Below are 26,666 nucleotides of genomic sequence, written 5' to 3'. Positions count from 1 at the left end.
TGATCAAACATACGGAGAGGTCAATGGTCTTCACATTGTGCGTTGGGCAAACGACTGTTGAGTTCCCTCAAACATTTCCTGATGAATATATGGAAGGCGTCCCCGATAGGCGATGGATGCTGGTGGCCATGGCATTGGTGCGAGGGGCCGAGGGAGGCATGAGATTTGTGGTATGGGTGACCGTGGCGGTGTTAGTGGATTGACCCTGATTTGGTTGTCGGCGGCTGCGGGTGTGTCCTACGTGGTAGTGAGGTCTTGGGCACCGGCATGGTCGAGATGGTTGGGCGCCGGGTGTCACAAATCTGGCTCATGGTGGGCAGCCGGCCTATTCGGTGTTGGCGCATGTCTTCGATGTTGTGCGCTCCTTGTCGCTTGGTGGTGGTGCCCATCTGAGGTAGGCTTATGTCCAAACCCTTATCGGGACTGCGCTCCTTTTCCCTCGTAGGACTGGCCACCTCCCATGTTTCAACCGTCGCCAAGAGGTGTGAATCTACTGCAAGGTGGGCAATGGATCTGTCCCCTCCCCGACCGTCAGGGGCTCACCCATTGCTCACCGAGGCAGGGTGGGACATTGGTGTCCTGATTTGCTTGTGCTCGTGATCCAACTACCCGAGCATGAGCCTGGGGGTGTCCAGGAGTGGCCTTCCCGCTCTCCCGCCCATTCCTCTGGTCTTCAGTGGTTGTAGGCTAGGGATGGGGCGAGCTCGGGGATATGGATGCGGGGGCGGCGGCCTTGGATTGTGGGCTTCATGGATGGCTCTTCAGTGAGCAACGTTGAGGCTAGTGTTGCAGAGTGCTTTGGTGTGGGTGACCGTGGCGTCTGCGGGTGTGTCTTGCGTGTCAGTGAGGTCCTAGGTGCCGGCATGGTCAAGATGGCTGGGCGTCGGGTGTCACGAAACTAGCTTATGATGGTGGTGGTGGGGGGGACCTGGTCGACATTGACGCATGTCTTCGATGTTGTGCGCCCCTTCCTTGTCACTTGGTGGTGGCGTCCGTCCGAGGTCACTAGTAGAAAAGGGGGCAATGGTCCAGGCCGGATCAGCCCATTAGTCCCAGTTCAGTCTAGAACCGGGACCAATGGGGGCATTGGACCCGATTCGTGAGCCCAGGGGGCCGGCTGGGCCACGTGGGCCATTGGTCCCGGTTCGTCTGGACCTTTTGGTCCCGGTTGTTGGGACAAACCGGGACCAATGGGCCTGGCTCCTGGCCGACCACCATTGGTCCCGGTTGGTGGCCTGAACCGGGACCAAAGGCTTCCCTTTAGTCCCGGTTCATGCCATGAACCGGGACCAATGAGGTGCCTATATATACCCTCGCCCGCGAGCAGAGCACTCCAGTGCTCTGTTTTTCTCTGGCCGGCGAGGGGAGGGGTTTGTGTGGTGCTCTAGCTCACCTCCTATGCACATGAGGTGTTCGATGAAATGCCCGAGCCACACTAGTTAAGCTTTCTCCTCTCGAAGCTCGACCTCAAAGCTCCATATTCCTCGAGATTTGTCTAGATTTAGCGGTCTGTCACGCCCCACCCCCGTGTTCATCGTCGTCGGTCACCCGCACCGATCTCATCACCGACACCATCGTGGTGAGCCTCTTGTTCTTATCTTCTTTCTGAAAGGAAAAATATTCTTACTTGTATGTTTAGATAGATACTTGTATCATTTTCTTACTTTTATTATTGCATCTTATATAGTGCGATGGTTTTGGTATCCGCCCCCGTCGGCCCTCGTCCTGTCTATGATTCGGATGTGGTATATATATTATCTTTATAACTATTGGTTCATTTATTGTTTATGAAAATTATGCGGACCAACGTGACATATATTTTATTTATCTAGGATGTATGTGAACCGGAAATTCCAACGGGCCCTATTGTCGAGAGGTTAAATTTAGTTGAAGAAGAAAACAATTTCTTGAAGGAAAAAATAAAAAAAATGAGGAGGAGAAGATGATATTGGAGTTGCATGTTGCGGATGTCATCGATGATCACAAGATAAAGATGGATGCAATGCGCTTGAAGATTAGAAAGATTAGAAAATATGCCATTCATACCGAGGCTTGGTATCATTATGCCGTTGGATCAATTGTTACCTTGGTTGCGATTATGATCGCCTTTGTTTTCACATTTAAATGTTTTACATAGTTTCAATGTATGGTTTAATTAATTAGATGCTCTAGAGAGCTATATGTTGTTAGATGAGAACTATGTATGTACTTTAGTTTTAATGTGATGATGAACTTCTATTAATTTGGACACTTAATTATATATAATGCACGCAGATGAACCGACAATGGATGTACGGTGACAGACACACCTCCGAGTACATTAAGGGCGTGCATGAGTTTCTCGATGCGGCTGAGGCAAACAAGCAGGATGGTTTTATGTATTGTCCATGCACTAAATCTGAGAATACGGTGTCTTACTCTAACCGGAAAATCCTTCACACCCACCTGCTTTACAAGGGTTTCATGCCACACTATAATGTTTGGACGAGGCACGGAGAAATAGGGGTTATGATGGAAGACGGCGAAGAAGAAGAGTACGATGAAAACTATGTGCCCCCTGAATACCGTGATGCTACAACGGGGGGAGCTGGTGAAGATCAAGAGGAACCAGACGATGTGCCCAATGATGCTGCAACGGGTGAAGCTGCTGAAGATCAAGAGGAACCAGACGATGTGCCCGATGATGATGATCTCCGCCAGGTCATTGTCGATGCAAGGACGCAATGCGAAAGTCAAAAGGAGAAGCTGAAGTTCGATCGCATGTTAGAGGATCACAAAAAAGGGTTGTACCCCAATTGCGAAGATGGCAACACAAAGCTCGGTACCATACTGGAATTGCTGCAGTGGAAGGCAGAGAATGCTGTGCCTGACAAAGGATTTGAGAAGCTACTGAAAATATTGAAGAAGAAGCTTCCAAAGGATAACGAATTGCCCGACAGTACATATGCAGCAAAGAAGGTCGTATGCCCTCTAAGATTGGAGGTGGAGAAGATACATGCATGCCCTAATGACTGCATCCTATACCGGGGTGCATACAAGGATCTGATCGCATGCCCGGTATGCGGTGCATTGGGTATAAGATCAGACGAGATGACCCTGGTGATGTTCACGGTGAGCCCCACAGGAAGAGGGTTCCTGCGAAGGTGACGTGGTATGCTCCTATAATACCACGGTTGAAACGTCTGTTCAGAAACGGAAAGCATGCCAAGTCGATGCGATGGCACAATGAGGACCGTAAGAAAGACGGGAAGTTGAGAGCATCCGCTGACGGGTCGCAGTGGAGAAAAATCGTGAGAAAGTACTGGGATGAGTTTGCAAAGGACCCAAGGAACGTATGGTTTGCTTTAAGCGCGGATGGCATTAATCCTTTCGGGGAGCAGAGCAGCAATCACAGCACCTGGCCTGTGGCTCTATGTATGTATAACCTTCTTCCTTGGATGTGCATGAAGCGGAAGTTCATTATGATGCCAGTTCTCATCCAAGGCCCTAAGCAACCCGGCAACGACATTGATGTGTACCTAAGGCCATTAGTTAAAGAACTTTTACAGCTGTGGAATGGAAATGGTGTACGTGCGTGGGATGAGCACAGACAAGAGGAATTTAACCTAAAGGCGTTGCTGTTCGTGACCATCAACGATTGGCCCGCTCTCAGTAACCTTTCAGGACAGACAAACAAAGGATACCACGCATGCACATAATGTTTAGATGACACTGAAAGTATATACCTGGACAAATGCAGGAAGAATGTGTACCTGGGCCATCGTCGATTTCTTCCGACCAACCATCAATGTCGAAAGAAAGGCAAGCATTTCAAAGGCGAGGCAGATCACCGGAAGAAGCCCGCCATGCGTACCGGTGATCACGTACTTGCTATGGTCAATGATTTACACGTAATCTTTGGAAAGGGTCCCGGCGCACTAGCTGTTCCGAATGACGCTGAGGGACACGCACCCATGTGGAAGAAGAAATCTATATTTTGGGACCTACCCTACTGGAAAGACCTAGAGGTCCGCTCTTCAATCGACGTGATGCACGTGACGAAGAACCTTTGCGTGAACCTGCTAGGCTTCTTGGGCGTGTATGGAAAGCAAAAGATACACCTGAGGCACGGGAGGACCTGCAACGTTTGCACGAAAAAGACGGCATGCCTCCGAAGCAGTATGAAGGTCCTGCCAGCTACGCTCTTACGAAAGAAGAGAAAGAAATCTTCTTTGAATGCCTGCTCAGTATGAAGGTCCCGACTGGCTTCTCGTCGAATATAAAGGGAATAATAAATATGCCAGAGAAAAAGTTCCAGAACCTAAAGTCTCATGACTGCCACGTGATTATGACGCAACTGCTTCCGGTTGCATTGAGGGGGCTTCTACCGAAAAACGTCCGAATTAGCCATTATGAAGCTACGTGCATTCCTCAATGCAATCTCTCAGAAGGTGATCGATCCAGAAATCGTACCAAGGCTAAGGAGTGATATGGTGCAATGTCTTGTCAGTTTCGAGCTGGTGTTCCCACCATCCTTCTTTAATATCATGACGCATGTCCTAGTTCATCTAGTCGACGAGATTGTCATTCTGGGGCCCGTATTTCTACACAATATGTTCCCCTTTGAGAGGTTCATGGGAGTCCTAAAGAAATATGTCCGTAACCGCGCTAGGCCAGAAGGAAGCATCTCCATGGGCCATCAAACAGAGGATGTCATCGGGTTTTGTGTTGACTTCATTCCTGGCCTTAAGAAGATAGGTCTCCCTAAATCGCGGTATGAGGGGAGACTGACTGGAAAAGGCACGCTAGGAGCGGACTCAATAATATGCAGGGACGGGCCTTCTTGGTCTCAAGCACACTACACAGTTCTACAGAACTCTACCTTGGTGACCCCATATGTCGATGAACACAAGAACAGTCTACGCTCCAAACACCCGGAGCAGTGCGACGACTGGATTACATGTGAACACATTAGGACTTTCAGCAGTTGGTTGGAAGCACGTCTCAGAGGTGACAACACTGTTTGTGATGAGTTGTACTTGTTGTCCAGGGGACCATCTTACACGATTGACCAAGATTAAAAGAGCACCAACCAAAACAGCGGTGTCCGCTTTGATGCAACAACCAAGAAGGGAAAGGACACATATTATGGTTACATAGTGGACATATGGGAACTTGACTACGGACAAGATTTTAAGGTCCCTTTTTTAAGTGCAAATGGGTCAATCTGTAAGGAGGCGGGGTACATGTAGACCCACAGTACGGAATGACAACAGTGGATCTAAAAAATCTTGGGTACACTGACGAACCGTTCGTCCTAGCCAATGATGTGGCACAAGTTATCTATGTGAAGGACATGTCTACCAGACCGAGAAAAAGAAAAGATAAGGAAGCGAATACATCATACGATGAGCCAAAGCGCCACATAGTTCTTTCAGGAAAAAGGGACATCCTGGGAGTGGAGCGCAAGACAGACATGTCTGAAGATTATGAAAGGTTTCATGAAATTCCTCCCTTCAATGTCAAGGCTGACCCAAGCATCCTGATAAACGCTGAAGATTATCCATGGTTACGGCGCAATAAGCAAATGACACAAGCCAAGAAAAAGTGAAGACTTTCTCCCGCAACTATTATGATGATACCATGCCAAATTTGTAACAGACGAGTATGCTATGCCAACTTTTTCAGAGTTCATTTGAAAACTATGAATTTAGGTCGAATTTTCTCTATAGGTGCATCTATGTTCAAATTTTAACTATTCAAATTTGAAAACTAATGGCACTAACAGAAAGTTCATAATTTTTCTAAAACTAATGGCACTAACAGAAAGTTTATAATTTTGCTGACCTAAAAGCAAAAAGAATTAAAAAATAAAGCAAAAAACAAAACAAAATAAATAATACAGAAAACAAAACAAAAAAACTGGAAAAAAATAAAAATAGCAACAATAAGTATTTTGTTGTAAGTAGAAAGAAAATAAAATAAATAAAGCAACAAAGAAAACAAAAAAACAAAAAAACTTTTTCAAATTTGAAAACTAATGGCACTAACAGAAAGTTTATAATTTTTCTAAAACTAATGGCACTAACAGAAAGTTTATAATTTTGCTGACCTAAAAGCAAAAAGAATTAAAAAATAAAGCAAAAAACAAAACAAAATAAATAATACAGAAAACAAAACAAAAAAACTGGAAAAAAATAAAAATAGCAACAATAAGTATTTTGTTGTAAGTAGAAAGAAAATAAAATAAATAAAGCAACAAAGAAAACAAAAAAACAAAAAAACTTTTTCAAATTTGAAAACTAATGGCACTAACAGAAAGTTTATAATTTTTCTAAAACTAATGGCACTAACAGAAAGTTTATAATTTTGCTGACCTAAAAGCAAAAAAGAATTAAAAATAAAGAAAAAACAAAACAAAATAAATAATACAGAAAACAAAACAAAAAAACTAGAAAAAAAATAAAAATAGCAACAATAAGTATTTTGTTGTAAGTAGAAACAAAATAAAATAAATAAAGCAACAAAGAAAACAAAAAAAAAAGTGTTTTCAAATTTGAAAACTAATGGCACTAATAGAAAGTTTATAATTTTTCTAAAACTAATGGCACTAACAGAAAGTTTATAATTTTGCTGACCTAAAAGCAAAAAGAATTAAAAAATAAAGCAAAAAAAACAAAATAAATAATATAGAAAACAAAACAAAAAACTGGAAAAAAAATAAAAATAGCAACAATAAGTATTTTGTTGTAAGTAGAAACAAAATAAAATAAATAAAGCAACAAAGAAAACAAAAAAACAAAAAAAGTGTTTTCAAATTTGAAAACTAATGGCACTAACAGAAAGTTTATAATTTTTCTAAAACTAAAAGCAAAAAGAATTAAAAAATAAAGCAAAAAACAAAAGAAAATAAATAATGCAGAAAACAAAACAAAAAACTGGAAAAAAAATTAAATATAGCAACAATAAGTATTTTGTTGTAAGTAGAAACAAAAAAAAACAAAAAAAGTGCCACCTACTAGGCACCCACGGCCTGAATACGACTAGAAACCCTACCATGGGCCAGGATTCAGGCCCGCGGGAGGCCCAGTAGGCCCACAGGCACACATTGCACGGTTAGGCCCGAAAGCCTGCTTTAGAGAGGAGCTCGAGAGGGAAGGCGCACCGCACCTTATAAACAGGTGCAGCTCCCTCTCAACTAGCGAGGTGGGACTAAACATTTGGGCGCGGGGCAGCACAAGGCCTTTGGTCCTGGTTGGTGGCACCAACCAGGACTAAAGGGGGGCGTTGGTCCCGGTTCGTGGCACAAACCGGGACTAATGCCCCCCTTTAGTCCCGGTTGGTGCCACCAACCGGGACCAAAGGCCGCCGCTTCCCGCCCTTTGGACTGCTGAAAAGAGGCATTTGGTCCCGGTTGGTGGCACCAACCGGGACTAAAGGGGGGCATTAGTCCTAGTTTGTGCCACGAACCGGGACTAAAGGCTTTGCTATATAAGCAGCACTTAGCAGTTTCTCCAAAATCCATCCCTTTCTTCTCCGCCCGACGCCCGCTGCTCTGCCTCGTCGCCGTCGCCGCCGAGCCATCAGGCTGCTCCACCTCGTCGTCGCCGCCGCCTCCGACGCCGTCAGGCTGGTCCACCTCACCGTCGTCGCCGCCTCCGACGCCATCAGGCTGCTCAACTTTGCCGTCGCCGCCGCCCTCGACGCCATCTGCCCCGACGCCGGCGCCGCTCCCCGCGCCCCGACGCCGCCCGCCGTGCTCCGCCACCCCTTTGTGAGCACCTGCCTCGCGCCCCTGCCTTGCCTCGCTCCCGCGCCCCTGCCCTGCCCCGCCGGCGCCACCGCTGCCGCCATGCCCCTCTGCCCCGCCGGCGCCACCACTTTTTTTTATTAGTTTAATTTTTTTCATATATATATAATGTATGTGTATGTATGTGGCTATATGTTTTTGTTCATATGTTGCAATATGTTTTTTATTTTTATTAGTTTATTTTTTTGTTCATATGTGATGTATATGTGTATGTGGCTATAATGTATATGTGTATGTGATGTATGTGGCTAGAATTTGCTAAATATATATGTTAAAAATGTTTTTTTGTTCATAGAAAGTTTTTTGGTCATATATAGAAAGTTACAATTTTAGAAAAGTTTTATATATGCAAAAGTTACAATTTTAGAAAAAGAAGGATAGGAAAGAAGAAAATAAGAAGAGGAAAGAAAGAAGAAGAGGAGAGGCAAAGAAGAGGAGAAATAAATAAGAAGAAAAAAGAAGAACAAGAAGAGGAGAAGAAGAAAGGAATAGTGGAGAGGAAGAGAAAATAGAATATTCTATTTTCTCTTCTTCTCCACTATTCCTTTCTTCTTCTCCTCTTTTTTTTCTTCTTTTTTTTCTTCGATCTTCTCCTCTAGCTATTCCTTTCTTCTTCTTCTTCTTCTTCTTAATTTTTATCGGGAACGAGGGTGTCGAGGATCGCCAAGGGGTCGAGGGTCGTGAACTAGGGTAGAGGGTCGAGGGTCGTTACGGGGTCAAGGGTCGAGGGTTTCAGGGTCGAGGGTTCGAGGGTTCTATAGGGTCGAGGGATCGAGGGTCGAGGGTTCCAGGGTCGTCTAGGGGTCGAGGGTTTCAGGGTCGTCGAGGGTTCGAGGGGTCGAGGATCGCCGAGGGGTCGAGAGAGGTTTCCTAGTGTCAAAGTATTGAAGAAATCCATGGCTTCATCATTAGCCGGAAGTAACCAGGGCATGACGAAGTCCTCCAAAGTTATTTTGGAATGGTGTCCCGGATACGATAATTTGCCTTTTTGTATGAATTTCAGCAAAGGCCTTCCAAATAACGATATTTGGAAGGTTCTTGCTGAACTTTGTACCAAAAAGCGAATTATCCTATCTGGGACTCCGTTCCAAAATAACTTTGGAGAGCTTCATACCATCATGCACCTGTTACTTTCGCCTAATGATGAAGACATGGTTTTGTTGAATACTTTGACACTAGGCAACCTCCCGACCCCTCGGCGATCCTCTCGAACATGAGAGGAAGAAGAGGATAAAAAAAATAAGAGGAAGAAGAAAAAAAGAGGAGAAGAAAGAATAGAGGAGTTCTTCTCCTCTATTCCTCTTTTTTTTATCGGGAACGAGGGTCGTCGAGGGACATAGATGTAGTGTCGTCGTTGTCTATATACCCCCTCCCGATAGCTTCAACATGTGGGGGGGTCGATATTACCCCCTCCTTGAAGCGTTCTCGAGGCCACCCCAAACCCTTGAATCGTTGTCGAGGCCACCCCAAACCCTAGAGAAGCAGCGTCGAGGCCACTAATTAATATATATGATTCCTTACTATGATTAGCTAGCTAGTTCTACGTTTGCCACTAATATATCCATCTGTCATGTTTGAATAATAATTGCCATGTTGTAAATATTTGTAGAAACTATGGACACCGCCCGAGATGAAGCAAAAGAAGCGTTGTTGAGGGACATAATCACAGAAGGAAGTGATGCCGTCTCGTTGTTTCTCAACGACACCGATGGTCTGGAAGGAGAGGGTGAAGAAGCTGGCTCCGGTGACCTAATGCCGGTGCAAGAAGAAGAACATGAGGACGGCTCCGGTGACCCAATGCCGGTGCAAAAAGGAGACCGTGATGATGGCTCCGGTGACCGACCCGAGTCCAGCCAGGTATATATATTAGTTAAGCCTGTGCTGACTAGCTAATTGATGCATTCATTGTTTTGGTATGTACACATATTAATTAAGTCTTTGTTCTTTTTTCTAGCCCTCCGGATCGAGCACAACTGAGGTAAAGAGACGAGGCCCGAAGAAAAAGTTGAGCTTGGATGAAAGGTTTGAGATCATAGCAATCACGCCCGACGGCCAACCGATTGAACCCATCCGAACAAAGAACGCATTTATTGCTCAGTGTGAGGTTCTGGTTAGGGACAAGATCCCGATCAGCATCCAGCAATGGTTAAAGCCGGCTACAGAAGACCCTGAGGTGTCTTACGTCAATGATATGCAGAAAAATGATCTTTGGACTGAGCTAAAGTCAAATTTCACCCTACCACCAGAGGATGATCCGGAGAAGCCAGTTAAAGAGCAATTAATCAAGTCTTTTGCTCTTAAGAGGATGGCAGACCTATTCAGGAGGTGGAAGAAAGAGCTGAATAGGTTTGTCGATAAAAAAGAGACACCAGAATTCAAGGGCAGATATGAGAAGATCAGAGATCACTGGCCCGCATTTGTGGCCAACAAGACATCGGAAAAGAGTAAGAAGATGTCGGCGACAAACAACATAAATGCTACGAAGAAGAAGCTTCACCATCGCACGGGGTCAGGTGGCTACCTCGTAGCCCGGCCTAAGTGGGCCAAGCTTGAGAATGATCTGGTTGAAAAAGGGATCGAACCAGAGACAATGAACTGGCCAGACCGTTGCCGGACTTGGTTCTTCGGGGCTGGCGGAACCTTGGACCCTGTAACAGGGAAGTGCATTTGGACGGACGAGCAACTTGACATACCCTTGAAGAAGCTTCGGTACTATATTGCTGCAGCGCAGAAAGGGACGTTCCTTCCAGACAGAGAGAACGACGAGCTCACAAAGGCCCTCGGAAATCCTGAGCACCCTGGACGGACACGAGGCACGCCAGGCTCCATTCCGTGGAAGGCTGGGTTTCCGGACGCAGGCGGTTACAAAAGCCACGAGAGGAGGAAAAAATTGTAGCAGACCGGACTGCAGGCGCTGCACGCAAGGGTACAAGCGATAGAGGAACGAGAAGCAAATCGCAGCGAACAACTTGCCGAAGCTTCCCCTGAAGCTACCCCGCCATCTCAGCGGAGAAGCAGCGTGGCTTCCACCGAGCTGCTTCAGCCGGAGCTTGTCTTGACGGCTCCTGCCAGCTATCCCGTGGATGCTATCACGGAGGCTCAAAATTGCCACCTTATGACGCAATGGATTAATATGAAGGTCAAGGCGGCTGTTGGCTCTGTTTTTCCTAATGAACCTGGCGCAACTTTTCACTGCCGGTCAATTCCAGAAGGATATGCTAATGTGATGGTGGATGAAATAACGGAGGGATTTGAGGACCTCCTGCTTGACCACCCTACCGGAGAAGGGGAGACTCGGCTGGGTTCTTCTCTGAAGACTCCATGCCTATCGTGGAAGGAGCTCATCAACCATCCGAACTGGACGCCTCCGCCTCCTCCTCCTCCTCCGGCGAGTCAGGGCACTCCGCCTCCTCCACCGCCTCCTCCTCCGGCGAGTGACGATCAGGGCCCTCGGCTGGCTCCTTCTCCGGCGCGTGGCGGCACTCCGCCTCCTTCTCCGCCTGCACCGGCGCGCCCGAGCAGCCAGCCTCCTCCTTCTCCGCCTCGTCAGCAAGGGCGGAAGAGACCCGCCGCTGCTCCGGCGCGTCGTAGTCCTTCTCCTCTGCCTCGTAAGCAAGTAAAGAAGACAGCTGCTCCGTCTGTTCGGCCGGCGTCTAGCAGTACAGCCAGAGGCGGGAGGACATACAGATTCGGTCCTTCTCTGAAGAGTCCACAGAAGTTACCATACGAGAGGACCCCGGAGGAGAACGCGAAGATCGTGTGAACCAAAGTGGATGACTGGTTTCAAGGGTTGAAAGCAAAGAGACATCCACCTCTAGAGGAGAAGGTAGATCCGGTGAAAGTGAAGCGCACTCTGGCTGCCCTGGCAAAACCACCCAAGTCTCTGCCGAAAGGCAACTATGAGCGCATTATTGCAAAGACATGGGCCAAAGCGGAGCGGTCGGGAAGTACAATCAGTGATCAAAGGCTGAAAGAACGACGAGCAGCTGGGAAACAAATTGCCCAGCCCGGCGAACAAGCGAAGCAATCGTGCCCCCCGCTCAAGGTGCCTAGCGACATCGTCGATCCAAGGATGGTGCCCGGTTATTGCAATGTTGACGATTACCTGCCCGACGATGTATATTATGATCCCATGGAGGTGCAGATACACAGATACAAGTACGGGAAGCCTCTCGTCAAAGATGAAAAATCTTTAACAACGATGATGCGAAGATTGCATGATTGGTACTTGAAAATCTGCAGAGTCTGGGGGGAGGAGTACTTTGTATGCGAGAGTTAAACCGGAGCATGACCTCGTTGGAATTGAACTGTTGCCTATTCCATTTGAGGAGTTCTATAAGTTTTTGAATCAATTGGCCCTCGATAAAACAACGGTCACCCGCTACTGTCTGTAAGTACTACTACTTCTATCATTAAGTCTCTCTATATAGCTCATCTCTTTCATTGCATGTATTTATAATTATCCTCACTATATTATGCAGATTGAAGATCGCCGAATTGAAGAAAAGACAAATCGGTGATATTGGGTTCGTTAACACATATCTCATAGATGCAATTGAGGTTGAACATCGTCCGGAAGATACCGAGGCCAACTTGCTACGATCATTCAAAATAAATGAAAACAAAGATATAATACTCTTTCCTTACAACTTCAAGTGAGTGTTACTGTCTTGTGCATATTCAGTTTCCCTTATATATTAGTCCAGGTTATAGTAATGTAATTGATGAGTTATGCATGCGTGCGCAGGTACCACTATATTCTCCTAGAGATTAGGCTTGAGCAGGGAGTAGTAACTGTCTTGGACTCTAAACGAAAAGATCCCCAGGAGTGTGCGGACATGACTGAAATCCTCAAGAAGTAAGTTAAATCGATCATTATCCACCATATCAGCAACTTTGTTCATTTCCTGATATCAAGTAATTGTTTTCATTGTCCGGCAGGGTTTGGAGAAAATTCACTAGAAAAGTTCCGGGACTGCCGAAGGAGATGGAATTTAGACACCTGAAAGTAAGTACTATAGTAGCATGTTCCGCGCATCTCCTAGTGATTCAAGCGCTAGTTTCATCAATACCATTTAGCATTCTTGCTTATCAGTTTGATTGACCTCTATTTCTTGTAAAGTGGTTGTGGCAGGAACAAGGGAATGATTTCTGTGGATACTACGTCTGCGAGTCCATCCGCCACACGACCTGTGAGCGGGGCGGGTACTCTGACGAACAATATGAAGTGCGTAAATAACAATATTCACAATTTTATTTTATTACCATCATTTGTGTCGAGTTTCATTCATTCATATATATATATATATATATATATATGTATTGACCCCCTTCTTCAAATTAGATGTTTCGGAAGCGGGATGAACTCCTAGCACCAGCTCGCATGCAAGCAATTCAAGAGGAATTGGCGACATTCTTTCTTGACCACGTGATCGCTGAAGACGGAGAATACTATGTGGACCATGAGTCCGTATGATTATATTTGTAAGAGATAATTATTGTATATATGTAGCCGGTAGTGTCGGATAGATATACGAGAACTTGTTGTTCGACTAATCTCTCAGAGAAGGAGAGGTGGTCAATATCACTTCTCTCTGTATGCATATATGTTCATGCATGACGATCTTCTGTTTCCTTCGTTTGCTTACTAGCTAGCGTGTCTAGTCCTCTCTATACGTATGTATAGTGCGTAGCGTCGACCAAGCATGGACATAAGAGAGGACACTTCTCTCTATTAATTATAGCTAGCTAACACAATATATGAAACACCTAAATTAACCCCCCAAACCCCCCAACCCCCCCCCCTTCAAAAAAAAACAAAAACCCCAGCCACAGAAATGCTGACGCGTGGAGGCCTATTGGTCCCGGTTGGTGGAACCAACCGGGACCAAAGGCCCTCCTGCCTGGGCTCAGCGCGCAGGCCACGTGGAGGCCCATCTGTCCCGGTTCTGATTAGAACCGGGACTAAAGGGTCAGGGCATTAGTAACGACCCTTTAGTCCCGGTTCTAGAACCGGGACAAAAGGCCCTTATGAACCGGGACAATAGGCTCGTTTTCTACTAGTGGGTGGGTCCCATACCAGGATTGTGCAGGCCGGTGTTGTATAGGACTGGCTACCTCCCATGTTTCGACCAGTGCCAAGAGGTGTGGGTATGCCGCCAGGTGGGTCATGGATCTGTCCCCTCCCCTGACCGTCGGGGACTCACTCTTTGCTCATCGGGGTAGGGTGGGCCACTGGTGTCCTGATTTGCTTATGCTCATGATCCGGGCACAAGCTTGGGGGATGTCCAGGAGTGGGGAAGGAGTAGCCTTTCTGCCTGTTCCACTGGTGTTCGGTTGTTGTAGGCTTCAGAAGGGGCGAGCTCGGGGCCATGGATGTCGGGGCAGCGGCCCTAGATTACGGGGTTCATGGATGGCTCTCCAGCAAGCAACATTGAGACTAGTGCTGGGAGAGTGCTTTGACCATGTGGGTGGGGAGGTGCGCTGTGCGGGGAGGTCCTGGCAAAGATGTCAAATGTGGTTGGAGGGCCCAAGAGAAAGCTCTAAACCTCAGTGGCGATGACTATGCCTGCGTGTGTCGCCTTCCTCCTGGGGCATCACTCTGGCACTCTCCCTACCTTCTGACACTCAGGGTGAAAACCCTTGCCCCCTCTGGCAGGCACGACGACAACGACAGTTTGTGTCATGACCCTCTTGGGTCAGGGTTGGCATAAAAGCCATGAACCAAAGAGCAAACCAAAGAACAAACCAAAGCCGAAAAAACAGAACTTTCGGTTTTTGTCGCAACTACAGAAAAAATTGGTTTTCACTTGTATCTACCGAATTTAATTTGTTCGGTTCGGTTTATACTTGTTAATCAAAATAGATAAGTGAACTCACAGTACAAAGGTCAAGAATCCTATTTCCTGTGTGGGTGGGGGATAGCCACCTAACATGCACTCCCGCCCGCGGTAGTGGGTCGGCCCATTTCTTCAGTTTTGTGTTTTTCCTCTCCTTTCCATTAGTTTCGTGAGCCAATTTGTCATTTTTTCTGTCTTTTTTCGGTTTCCTTTGTTCTTCTTTCCTTTTACTTTATCATTTTTTGTTTTTATTCATTTTTCTAATTTCCCAAACTTTTAAAATTTGAAATTTTAATTGAAATCTGGGAGCATTTTTTTATTTTTTTGCATTTTTTGGAGTTTGGAAACAATTTTTCAAATGGCGAATATTTTTTGAAATTTTGGAACAAATTTTTATTAAATGAACATTTTTTTAAAAATCTTGAAATTCTACAATTTCGGGAACATATTTGAAATTCATGATTTTTTTTTGTAATGTGTGAACATTTTTAGAATCAACTAATATTATTTTAATTTAACCAACATTTTATGGATTGCGAACATTTTGAAAATTAATGATTTTTTTAAAAAGGTTCATGATTATTTTGTATTAAAAATATTTTCAAAATTTTGAACATTATTTGAAATGTGAGAACATTTTCCAAATTCGCAAAAAAATTCAAAATCCAGAATATCTTTTGAAACCAGGTACAATTTTAAAATTTGTGATTAAAAAACTTTTTAAAAATTAATGAACATTTTTTTAAATTCGTACCCTTTTTGGAATCTTCAAAAACTAATAAAGAGGCAAAAAATAAAAAATAAAACAAAGAAGGAAAAAAGGGAGGACACTCGTCGCACGTGGGCCGGCCCAAGTTCATGCGTGGGGAGCCAGGGGGGTTTGCGTTAGCTTCTCCTCATGTTGCTAAGAGCATCTCCAGCCATTCGGCCCCCAGGACGCCGAAAATGAGCCTCCTGGGGCGAGCCGGCGCTAGATTGGCGCGTGGGGACGACCTAGCTCCCAGTCGTGGCCCACAGGTCGCCCCGGTTCGGCGATGTCGCGTACGAAAATATGTGCAAACTCAGCGACTTTTGCACGAACTCGGCGAAACTTCGTTGAAATTTGAACAGAAAACATCAAAACATGCAAACTACGCCTGAACTACGCCTAAACTATGCCAAACTACGCCTAGCCGCCAATGCCGTCGCCGCCGTCGTCTACATGCCGAGAAGCCTGTAGAAGCGGGTGTAGTCGCCGCCGTCGCCATCATCGTCGTCGTCATCGTCATCGCGCGGCTGGCTTGGACCGGCGCTGTCCCTGCTGCAGCCCTGGCCAGGGTCGCCGAGGCGTGGTGGCGCTCTGGACGGCCCGGCCTCGTCTTCCTCGTCGCTGTCGACGACGATGACGCTGCCCTCCTCGCGCCCGCGGCGCCGAACCTGGAGCTCCGCGTACGCCCGTCGCTAGCGACGGACCTGCTCCCGGACGTAGTCCTCCTTCGTTCACTTGAGGGCGGACTCGTCGTCGGGGGCTGCCATCTCAACGTGCTCCGGCTTCACCGGGAGCAGTCCCGGCTCGGGCTTCGGCCGGACCAGGCGGAGGGAGCGCCTCCCCGCAGCCGGAGCAGGCGGGGTGGGCTGGGCACCCTCGTTGATGATGAGAGCGCCGTTGCGGGTGCGGCGCCCGAGCGGCGTCTTCTCCGGCTCAGGCTTGACGGGGCGGAGCGTGGCCGGCGAGCCGGAGCCCAACGACCAGGACGACCCCGGCTCCATCCGTCGCGGCGTCCAGGAGCTACCGCGGCGCGAGAGAAGGACGGTCACGGTGGGTACTCGAGGCGTGGCACGTTGCCGCACTCGATGTGGTCGAGGACGGCCTCGAGGGTGCGGTCGGGCACGCCCCACCACTCGCGCCGCCCGTCAGCGTTGTGGCGCTCCCGCAGGATGACGCCGTTGTTGGAGGCGGTCTGCTCCTTGCGACGGCGCTGGAAGTACATGGTCCAGAGGGTGTGGCTGTCGGCAGCGTAGCGCGGCTTGTTCCGCCGCTCCTCCGTCAGGGACGAGCGGATTCGAGCGATCTGAGCCTGCCGCGCCGCCCCTCCGGGTACCAGTGGCACCGGGACGCCACCGGCGCTCAGCCTCCACGTCCCCGACACCTGCATGTCCGGGGGCGCCGGGTACTCCGCCTCGTACAGCAGCCGCGCCTCCGCCTTTTGGAGGTGGCGGCGCCCGAAGCCGTTCGTCACCGTGTCATCACTTGGGCACCTCTCAGCCATCTTTCTCGTCGGCGGGAAGAGGGGAGTGTCGCTATCTACACCAGGCAGGGGGGAAAGTGAGAGCTATGGCGTCCACCAGCGGGGAGGTCGCCTTTTATAGCCATCGCGGGGCGGCGACGGCCTGCATGCCGGGCGACGCGTGGCTGGATGCGCGACGCGGCGCATTCACGCACGTTAACTGCGCCGCCCATGAGGCATCAATGGAGGCTGACCGGCACGGCAGCGCGGCAGCCATCGCGTTGATTCCCGCGGGAACCAAGGCGATGAGGGCGACAAAGCAGCGTCTCGCTGACTTGGCGAGCCCATCCGCTTTCGCGCCAAAACCGCTCGCCCGGGCACCCCCAGCGTGCCGGGTTCGACCTGGGTCCGCCGGCACCAATTTCGGTCGAAACCGGTGAAAAACAGGCTTCTAGAGACACGACTGGGCCGATTTTTGAACGCCAGCACCGAGAAATCGCCTGAGAAGAGCCTGTTGGGGCCGCGGCCGGAGATGCTCTAAGGACGCTGTGTTTCTATTTTTCTTTTGCGCTGAACTTTTGGTTTGCTCGAAGGAAATGTTCGCGGGTCTGAAAAAATTAAGAAGCCTTCGTGGCTAGCTAGGGTTTACCGCCATGGCAGAGGGGGAAGAATTCTATGAGACCAGGTCTCATGCGAGACCCATTCTGATGGATGACACGTGGCATTCACAAATCTCAAAGCATCCCTCACCCCTCACTTAAAATCGGGGGAAGGGGGGAGATTAGATGTTTTGTGATTTGTGAATGCCACGTGTCATCCATCAGAACGGGTCTCACCTGCTAACCGTGAGACCTGGTCTCATATAATTTTTTTTATGGCAGATGGATGCTCTGCGCGCTTGGCCGGCACCGAAGGGTCGAAGGTGGCGGAGATGGGCCCGGAGTCCTCGCACGGGGGCTGGGGGCCCAGCTACAAGTTCACGTTCGACGCAGAGAGCTTCTCCGACAGGGTGCTGCGGTTGGAGATCGTTGCCGCCGCCAGCGAAGACGTCGCCGGAGGATCCCTCCCTTACGGCGAGGATCCCCACATGGAGGAAGGTGCGTGTGCCTCCTCCCACGCCGTCGGATGGTATGATTCTCTTGCACAATTTGTGGAATATACTTTCCATGCTTGGGCGAATTTTGTAATGTATCCCTCTGTTCGGGGTAGTGATGGGGTCAACGGGGAATTGATTGAGAAGTCCATAAAAATTGACACTGAAAATTGTGCCTGTTGAATCAATTTCAAATTTACACATCAGTTATCAGATTATGCTCTGCGCCCATACGTCAAATCTGCCGATTATTGCAATCTAAAAGGAGAATAAAACAAATGAGAACATATATTATTATCAAATGTCTGTCTTTTTCATTGTTCCAATCGAATCTTCATTTGCATGCTCAAACAACATTTGCGCTTATGTTAGCCTGCTTGCGCGCGGTAATCCCTTACTTGTAAGTTGTACAAATACCTGTTGTACACAGGTAAATCTGGTGCTGGCACTATGCGCTGATAAAGCCGTGGCACTTGGTTGCGCCTTTTTATTTGTTGAATTGTTTCCTTAATCCTTTTTTTTCTCATTCTACTTGGAACAGATGAACACGCCTTTATGGAGCTTTTAGGATTTATATACAGCGGAAAGTTGACAACCACAGAGCCCACTCTTCTGCTCAACATCTTGATGGCTGCTGACAAATTTGAAGGAGTTCTTTTACTGTACCCTGGAATAACCCTGGAATCAATATAAGCCCTCCATTTCGCCTAATCCAATGGCTGATCTTATCTGGTACTCCAACCTAACTACTACGGAGTACTACCAGAAAACACTTGGGAGTACCTTGAGCTTAGGGGTAAAAACGTAATCATTTAGGCAGTTATGCCTGATTTTTTTATCCACATTAAATCTGAGTGCGTTACGGCTGATGCACATCATCTAGACTCAGTCAATCGCTGTTGATTATTTCTGAACTCTTTACGAGATAGACGCCGGCGATCAGCCTGTTCTACGCGCACCGGAACCGTAGAATCTGCGTCGACCATGGTTGGCCGTCGGCATGCTTGCTTGAGCGACGACTACCGGTTGGGCAGAAGATTGGCGTCAACCGTACCGTCGCCACCAGAATAGGGCCGCGCTAAACGGTGATGGACACAACGACATGAGGTCGCATGGCTGGGGCTCTATCGCGTGGGCATCTGCGGCAGTTGAATTGTTGTAGCTTCCACGATATAGACGCACACACCAGACTCTAACTAAATTTAATTGGACCGCGAAGACAATTTCTGAACACATTGACTAGAGAACTGATGAGTAGCGCAAGCGAGTTCACTATTTTCCTTTGTTCTTCGCTGCAGATTGTGAATTTCTGTTTTAGTTTCCCATGTACATGTTAATATCCACTCATCAATTTTGTCTACGGAGCAAATGATGTGATTATTAAACTGCACACAATTATCTAGTAATGACAGACTGCTGGGTATATCGCATGATTGAGATCCAGCAATGGCAGGCAGAAGGGTATATCGCTTGATTGTGATCCAACAATGGCGTGCACGAAGGGGATTTGGCGGCTGCGGGGTGATCGCCATAGGTTTGGGATTAGGGAGGACAATGCAGACCAGATGCAAGCACGCGTGGAAGTGGCACCGGCCCCTGTGGCCATGGTGGCGCAAAAGAACAAATAGGTGACCACGAGCGATACCCTAGAGTTTCGCTTCTGGGAGCCGAGATTTATGATCAGATTGGGATTTTTTTCCGAGATAGATCAGCGATTAGATGAGGTCAAACAAAAATGACTAAACTGCCCTTTTGAATAAAGGGCTAGATTTAAGTGGTACTCCTGCCTCTGCTTAGGGAGTACCAGGGTACCGTAAAAGTTCTCATTTGAAGTTGTTGCTTGCATGAGGCATTGCTGTCACTTGCTCATGAGTTTGCCGTTGACCAAGGAATCTGCACTGCTCTACCTAGACCATCCATGCTCGAGTTTAGCGGCAGCTGAAGTTCAGTGTTTGATAGTAGCAGCAAAGGAATTCATTGCCAACAACTACAAGGATTTTAATATGTGAGTTGTCCCCATTTGCATGCCTGGAGCCATTGTTTCCTTTTCTACTCAGAGAAGTGTAGACAAAACAATGTATAAAGTGTACTGAGGGCATGATTTGTCCCTTTTCAGGTTCCAGCGTTGAACTGATGAACTTCCCTCTGCTTGGGATTGAAGCCATCTTTTCGAGTATCGACCTACAAGTACCAACTGAAGATGACATATATGACTTTCTGCTCAAGTGGGCCCGTGCGCGATGCCCAGAGCTGGAGGAAAGACGTAAGATCTTGAGTTCTCGTCTACTTCCACTGGTGCGCTTCTGTCATCTGACCTGTGCTTCGCTGCGGAAGGTCCTAGCAGACACCAGTGATGATATAGACCATGATCAAGTAAGTGTATCACCGAGGTACTTCTGCACAAAGCTTACCCAGCACACGCGCATGGTGATCTTGCGGTAGACGCGGCAGCCTGTTGGCAGGCACTTCGAAGAGCGAACTTACGAGTACAAACCTGTAAGGCTAGTTGCGTTCGATGGAGCCTGCCCACGGGTTATAGCTTATTGGGATCTAAAGCGTGAGGAGTGCTCCCAAGTTTTCTCCTCACAACACAACGGTGATACAGCCGGGATCATCTCGCATCCGCTGCATCATGCGGGGCTTGACTTGCTTCTCATAGCACGATGTCACAGGAACCACGTGAGTGGGCTGTGCAGCTTTGGCCTGTCATTATACATCCGCCACAGCTCAAGGCGTGCGCGCGTGACATTAGAGTATGAGTTTGCTGCATGGACAAAGGCGTCACGGAAATTTGTGAGCAGGTTTGAGGGCAAGGGTTCATTCACTAGGGGTTCAAAGCTTGGATGCGGTGATTTCTTTGGTACTGCATGGTCGACTTTCATTGCTGACGACAACCTCTTCATCGACGGCGTGCTGCACCTTAGAGCTGATTGGACGGTTCTGGAGTAGTTGGAGTTACGAACTTGATATCTCACACCACAAGATTATAGGCCCGACACTGACCCGGATCACGACCTAATAATATCTTTAATTAGCTGTTGCTTCTTCATGACCCTGTTCTCGTTATTGCAAGATATTGCTCCTTCGTCCGTGAGAGCTTTCTGTACCTGGGAGCTTTTTGATAACTTGTTTTTTTTAATAAATGAAATTTCATTGAATTGGTATGTACACCTCCCAGTTTGCTTGTCATAAACTTCCAGGCAAAAAGAAAGTATTCGGGGCTTCGAAAACCTCCCAGCAGGCACCGTGGTATATAACTTATTCTATTGATGTTTCTCCTCTAAAATCTGTAATGTTGTCTGTTGGACCCAGCGCTTTGCCCTTGTTGAAGCTTTTTTTTTGAGACAATCTCACGAAACTTTATTAACCCGTCATAATGTTTATAGGGACGAAATGAAGATCTCCTGACTAACCTAACCACACATGGCGGCCGACCGCGAGGGAGAGAGAATGTTTCGCTAAATTTTGAGCTTCATAATTTGAGCTCCTAAATTCATGTCCTATATTGCATGACAAAAACTAGACGAACGGTCCGATGTCTTGCGAAGAACTGCTCCATAAGTTGCTAGCTTGCCATGATGCAGCTCGTCAACAACCACCTTGCAGTCAGAGGCAACCTGTATATTTCGTGCATATAAATCATCCGCCAAAGAGAGAGCTTCTCTTATAGCTAGGGCTTCAAGCGTTTGAGGGTCTGTGATATGCTTGAAAACGATCGCCGAGGCCCCCAGAAAGTTGCCCTGTTGGCCTCTACATATTGCACCCACAGAACCATGCTTCCTCCTCACAGCCACTGCACCGTCAACATTGATCTTCACACAACCTTGGATTGGCGGTACCCAAGTTGCACTCTGCATGGCTCTTCCTGGTACCGCTTGCGTCTCCCTTTTGTTTACTATCTCCAACTCTGACAGAAACTTATTAATGAACGCCGCTGTAGCGTGTGGAGACTGGAAGATATCTTCTTGAATTGCCTTTCTTTGTGCAGCCCAGATTGCCCAAATGGTTACCACAACATGAATGAAATCAGGAGCCTCTAGTATTTCACGTAGAGCAAATAATCAGTCTTTAGCGTGTTCCTCTTGGTGTATGATAATTTTCTCAACCAGCTCCTTGGGTACGAGAGCCCACACGCTCTTTTATAGAGCGCATGAGAGAAGTGCATGTCTCCATGTGTCCCTAGCCCCACACAAGCAACATGAGTCTGTATCGGCCATATGGCGGTGATGAAAAACTTCACCGCTGGGCATAGAATGCCTTGCAAGTCGCCAGAGGAACAAACGAAGTTTTGAGGGTACTTGGATATGCCATATAGTGCTCCAAAACCTGCTGTTCTGCCCCACGGATGAGCCCTCAGCTTCGTTCCACCATCCCTCTCTACTTGTCTTTGTTCGTAGTATCATGCGGTATGCCGACCGAACAGTGAAACAGCCTGTTGCTTCTTCATGCCAAGCCCAAAAGTCCGGCTGCCTCCGTGTACACACTAGTAGTTTTAGAATCTCGTTTGCATCAACCGGGATAAAAACTGAGCGAATCAACCCCTCATCCCATTGTGCTAAAGTAGTATCAATAAGATCACATACTCGCCGTGGTGGGTTCGGCACTAAGGATGTAATTGGCCTTTTGAAGCTATCCCAAGGGATCCAGTTATCTGACCATATATCCGTGTTCTCTCCATCCCCAACTCTCCCGATGATTCCTTGAGCTAATATCTCCTTTCCATCTAATCTCGCTCGTCAAATCTGAGATGGATGGGTCCCAAACCTGCCTTCAGGAATGTACAGTTTGGGAACTAAACAGCTTTCAAAATCTGAGCACTAAGAGAATGTTCGTCATCTGAACAAATGTGCTATTTTCTAGCCTTGTGCGTTGCTAGCACGAAATCCAGAGAAGTAAAAATCTAGCTCTACCAAGCCTTGCATCGATATTGCGCTAGCGGCAGTGCAGTGTGCTGAATATTAGTTGGCCTATAGGCCCATTTAACAATTTCTGAAAATCCCTAAGGGTCCATGCCGTCAAGGGAGTGGTGAAAAGTTTAGTCCCACATAGCTAGTTAAGAGAGATGTACACCAACTTATAAGGTGAGCTTTTCCCCCACTAGTATGAGTTGGTGTGAAGAAAGGAGAGATGTTCCACACACGCTGCCGCGGGGATGAGTCGAGCTGATGCAATGTTTTGCCGGTCAAAACTGAAGAGAATACAAGACGTCATATTCATTATCGAAATGTAAACGTCCATATTAAATACGTTTTATTGTGGAGATGAAAACGTCTGTAACTAAACATGTTTATTATGGAGATGAAACATCTGTAATTAAACGTGCTTATTAGGCCATCCTATCTACCGTGTACACAGCTGACGGGAAACCCCGTCTCTTCAGATCCTGTACGGAGAGAGGCGATTCGGTTTTTGGGAGTGTGTCCTACTGATTGCTCGCCTCTGTTCAACTACTTCCTCTACATCAACTACTTCAACGTCACCTTTGTCTTCACCATGAGCACTGACGCCGACCGCGTGGGCCGCTGCTAACAAGAGGATCGCCGACGAGGCCACTGCCTCCACTGATGCTACGGCCGACTGTCCTACTGGAGGGTATAACACATTTACCCCGCTCCTGTTTATTTTCATATGTGCAGTACTAGTGGTTTGCATAGATGTTTCTATTATCTGCCTAGTACGTGCGTATATCATCAAAATTCAGTATGTCATTAGCACGGCCTATGTCATGTTCATGATTTATTATTGAATTAAATTAATCGAACAATTGCTTAATTTCTCAACACAGTGCACCACTAAAGTGTTGCATTTTTTGCACTTATCAGTAATATTGCATTGGTTGACACAGGATATTTCGATCATGTTGAAAAATGTAAATCTATGTTTGATATTAATATGGAGGTTGACGAGAACTAATTTTTGATGTGACGTTGCTGGAGGACCCTTCCTTGACGACACCGCGTGGAGAAAGGTGCGTAGAGGCGTTGAGTGCCTCCCAGGCCTGCCTCTGGATGAGTTTATGCAGCTGTTGGCAATCTTACATATGCTTCTAAAACTTGCAATCCATTGCAAGGCCTGGGCTAATTTCCTAGCCATGTTATTCTGGTTTTATGGCCACGGGTGATCCATAACCATAAGTTTTGTGGCTGAGCTGACATTTTTTTTCGAAACAAAGAAAAAGATTGCCTCATCTATTAATTAAGTAAAAGAGAATTGCATGCCCGGTTAATGTTAGACAAATTAGGGTTTGGAACAATGCTCGATACCCTTGGTGGGTACGGCTGTCATATATTTATAAGAGGGAACCGTACAAATACAGGTTATACAACACGTATATCTAATATATACTTAGTCTAACACCCTCCCTTAATCTTAACTATGTCCTGAAACACTCAGAAGGTTAAGATTGCGACGACATCCTTCAAAAGAAGGCAAGGGCAAGGGTTTAGTGAAGATATCAGCAAGCTGATCCTTAGAAGAAACAAACTTAATCTGAAGGAGCTTCTGAGCAACACGTTCCCTCACAAAATGATAGTCAATTTCGATGTGTTTCATTCAGGCATGAAATACTGGATTGGATGAAAGGTATGTGGCACCGATGTTATCACACCAAAGAACAGGCGGCTGAGTTGGGGAGACCTTCAACTCTCGAAGCAACGACTGTACCCATATGATCTCAGCTGTGGCATTAGCAACAGTTTTGTACTCAGCTTCGGTACTACTCCGAGACACCGTAGCTTGCTTGCGAGCTTGCCAGGCGATCAAGTTAGGCCCAAAAAACACAGCATGTCCCCCCGTGGATCGCCGATCATCAGGACTGCCAGCCCAATCGACATTAGAAAATGCTGAGATCAGTCCAGATCATGCAGGTTGAAGATGGAGACCATATGAACCAGTGTGACGAACATAGCGCAAGATGCGCTTAACAGCTGACCAGTGAGAATCACGTGGTGTATGAAGATACTGGCACACACGGTTAACTGCAAATGATATGTCTGGTCGAGTAATGAGCAAGTACTGCAGTCCACTCACAATGCTGTGGTACTCAGTGGCATCCTCAGGAGAGAGCAAGTTATCAGCAAGAGCTGTCAGTTTGTCTGTGGCAGACATGGGAGTCGTTGCAGACTTGCACTGCAACATACCTGCACGACGCAGGAGATCTGAGAGTACTTCTTCTGAGTAAGAGTCAAGCCACTATCAGAATGAAGAACCTCTAGGCCCAGAAAATAATGCAGTCTCCCAAGATCCTTAATAGCAAACTCAGCTCCAAGAGAGGACACAAGCCGATCCGTAGCAGAAGCAGACGAACTAACAAGTATGATGTCATCAACATAGACCAGAATGTACATAGTCACTTCAGGTCGCTGAAGAATAAACAGAGACGTGTCTGCTGTAGAAGGAACAAAACCATGTGCACGAAGAGCAGCGCCAAGACAAGCATGCCACGCACGCAGGGCCTGCTTCAAACCATAGAGAGCTTTAACAAGGCGACACAAATGATGTGGCTTAGCAGGGTCAACAAAACCTGGCGGCTGACGCATATAAACCTCTTCTTCTAGAACTCCATGGAGAAAGGCATTCTGAACGTCAAGCTATCGAAGCGACCATCCGCAAGTAACGGCCAAAGAGAGAAGAACACGGATAGTAGTTGGTTTAATAACAGGACTGAATGTGTCTTCGTAATCAATGCCGTACCGCTGTTTGAATCCCTTGGCAACCATACGTGCCTTGTACCTCTCAATGAAGCCATCAGCATGTTTCTTCACCTTGAATACCCATTTAGAGTCAATGATATTGACACCAGATGGAGGTGGAATAAGACGCCAAGTGTTGTTTCTTTGAAGGGCATGAATCTCCTGCTCCATCGCAGCACGCCAATGTGGGATGCCAAGCGCTGCTCGAAAATGTCGTGGTTCAGTCGTAGGGTCAGCCTCAGCATGCGCCACACAGGCCGCAAGCCACGCGACAGTGGCGTCAGTGCGCTTCTTCGGTTGGAAGATGCCACTTTTGCTGCGAGTATGAGGACGCAGGACAACAGGTGGAGATGGCGCTGGAGCTACCACACAAGAGGAGCCACTGTCCATCAGCGGCGAGGAGGACGCACAGGCGGGCGAGTCAACAAGCGCATCCGATGGCACGGTCAGGGTCGGCGAAGAGAGACCGGGCGTGACCGGCGTCGACGAACCAGGCGACGAAGACTCGGTAACCTGCGAGGCCTCCAGCCCAGGGGAGAGCATCGCGGGTCCCGCCGGCTCGGCCGGCCCAGGCGACAGCGAGGCCGCTGGCCCCGGCGACTCGGGCACCCCATCGGATCCACGTGCATGGGACATGCACGCGTGATCGACGTCGGGGTCAGGCAGGGTAGTGGCGGGGGCAGCCTCGTCGAGCACCTTGTCCAGCGTAGCAGCAGCTGGCGCACGTGTGGCCATATCATCATCCAGAAGCTCAAGTCGAGCGCCTCGTCCAGTCCCTGCACCGTGGTTAGGCAACAACAGAGGAGAATATGCAGCATCCACAAATTGATCAGGTAAAACTGGAAAAGAGTGCAACTCGGCGACGGGAGTATCGGTGGGTGATGTGAGCGTGGAAAACGGGAAGACAGTCTCATCGAACACAACATCACGAGAAATGTAAACACGATTTGTCGGAATGTGAAGACACTTGTAACCTTTGTGGAGAGGACTGTACCCAAGAAACACACCTTGTTTGGATCGATACTCAAGTTTATGCTTATTGTACGG

The 26,666-nt window shown here is 47.6% G+C and overlaps 1 pseudogene; it reads left to right on the top strand.

Moving 5' to 3' along the window:
- The first annotated feature begins 16,942 nt into the window (after positions 1 to 16,942).
- Positions 16,943 to 20,877, top strand: LOC125554922 (annotated as a pseudogene).
- The last annotated feature ends 5,789 nt before the right edge of the window (positions 20,878 to 26,666 follow it).

Source organism: Triticum urartu, chromosome 4, assembly GCF_003073215.2.
Source record: "Triticum urartu cultivar G1812 chromosome 4, Tu2.1, whole genome shotgun sequence".
Classification (NCBI taxonomy): domain Eukaryota; kingdom Viridiplantae; phylum Streptophyta; class Magnoliopsida; order Poales; family Poaceae; genus Triticum; species Triticum urartu.
This window is presented reverse-complemented; position numbering and strand designations above follow the sequence as displayed.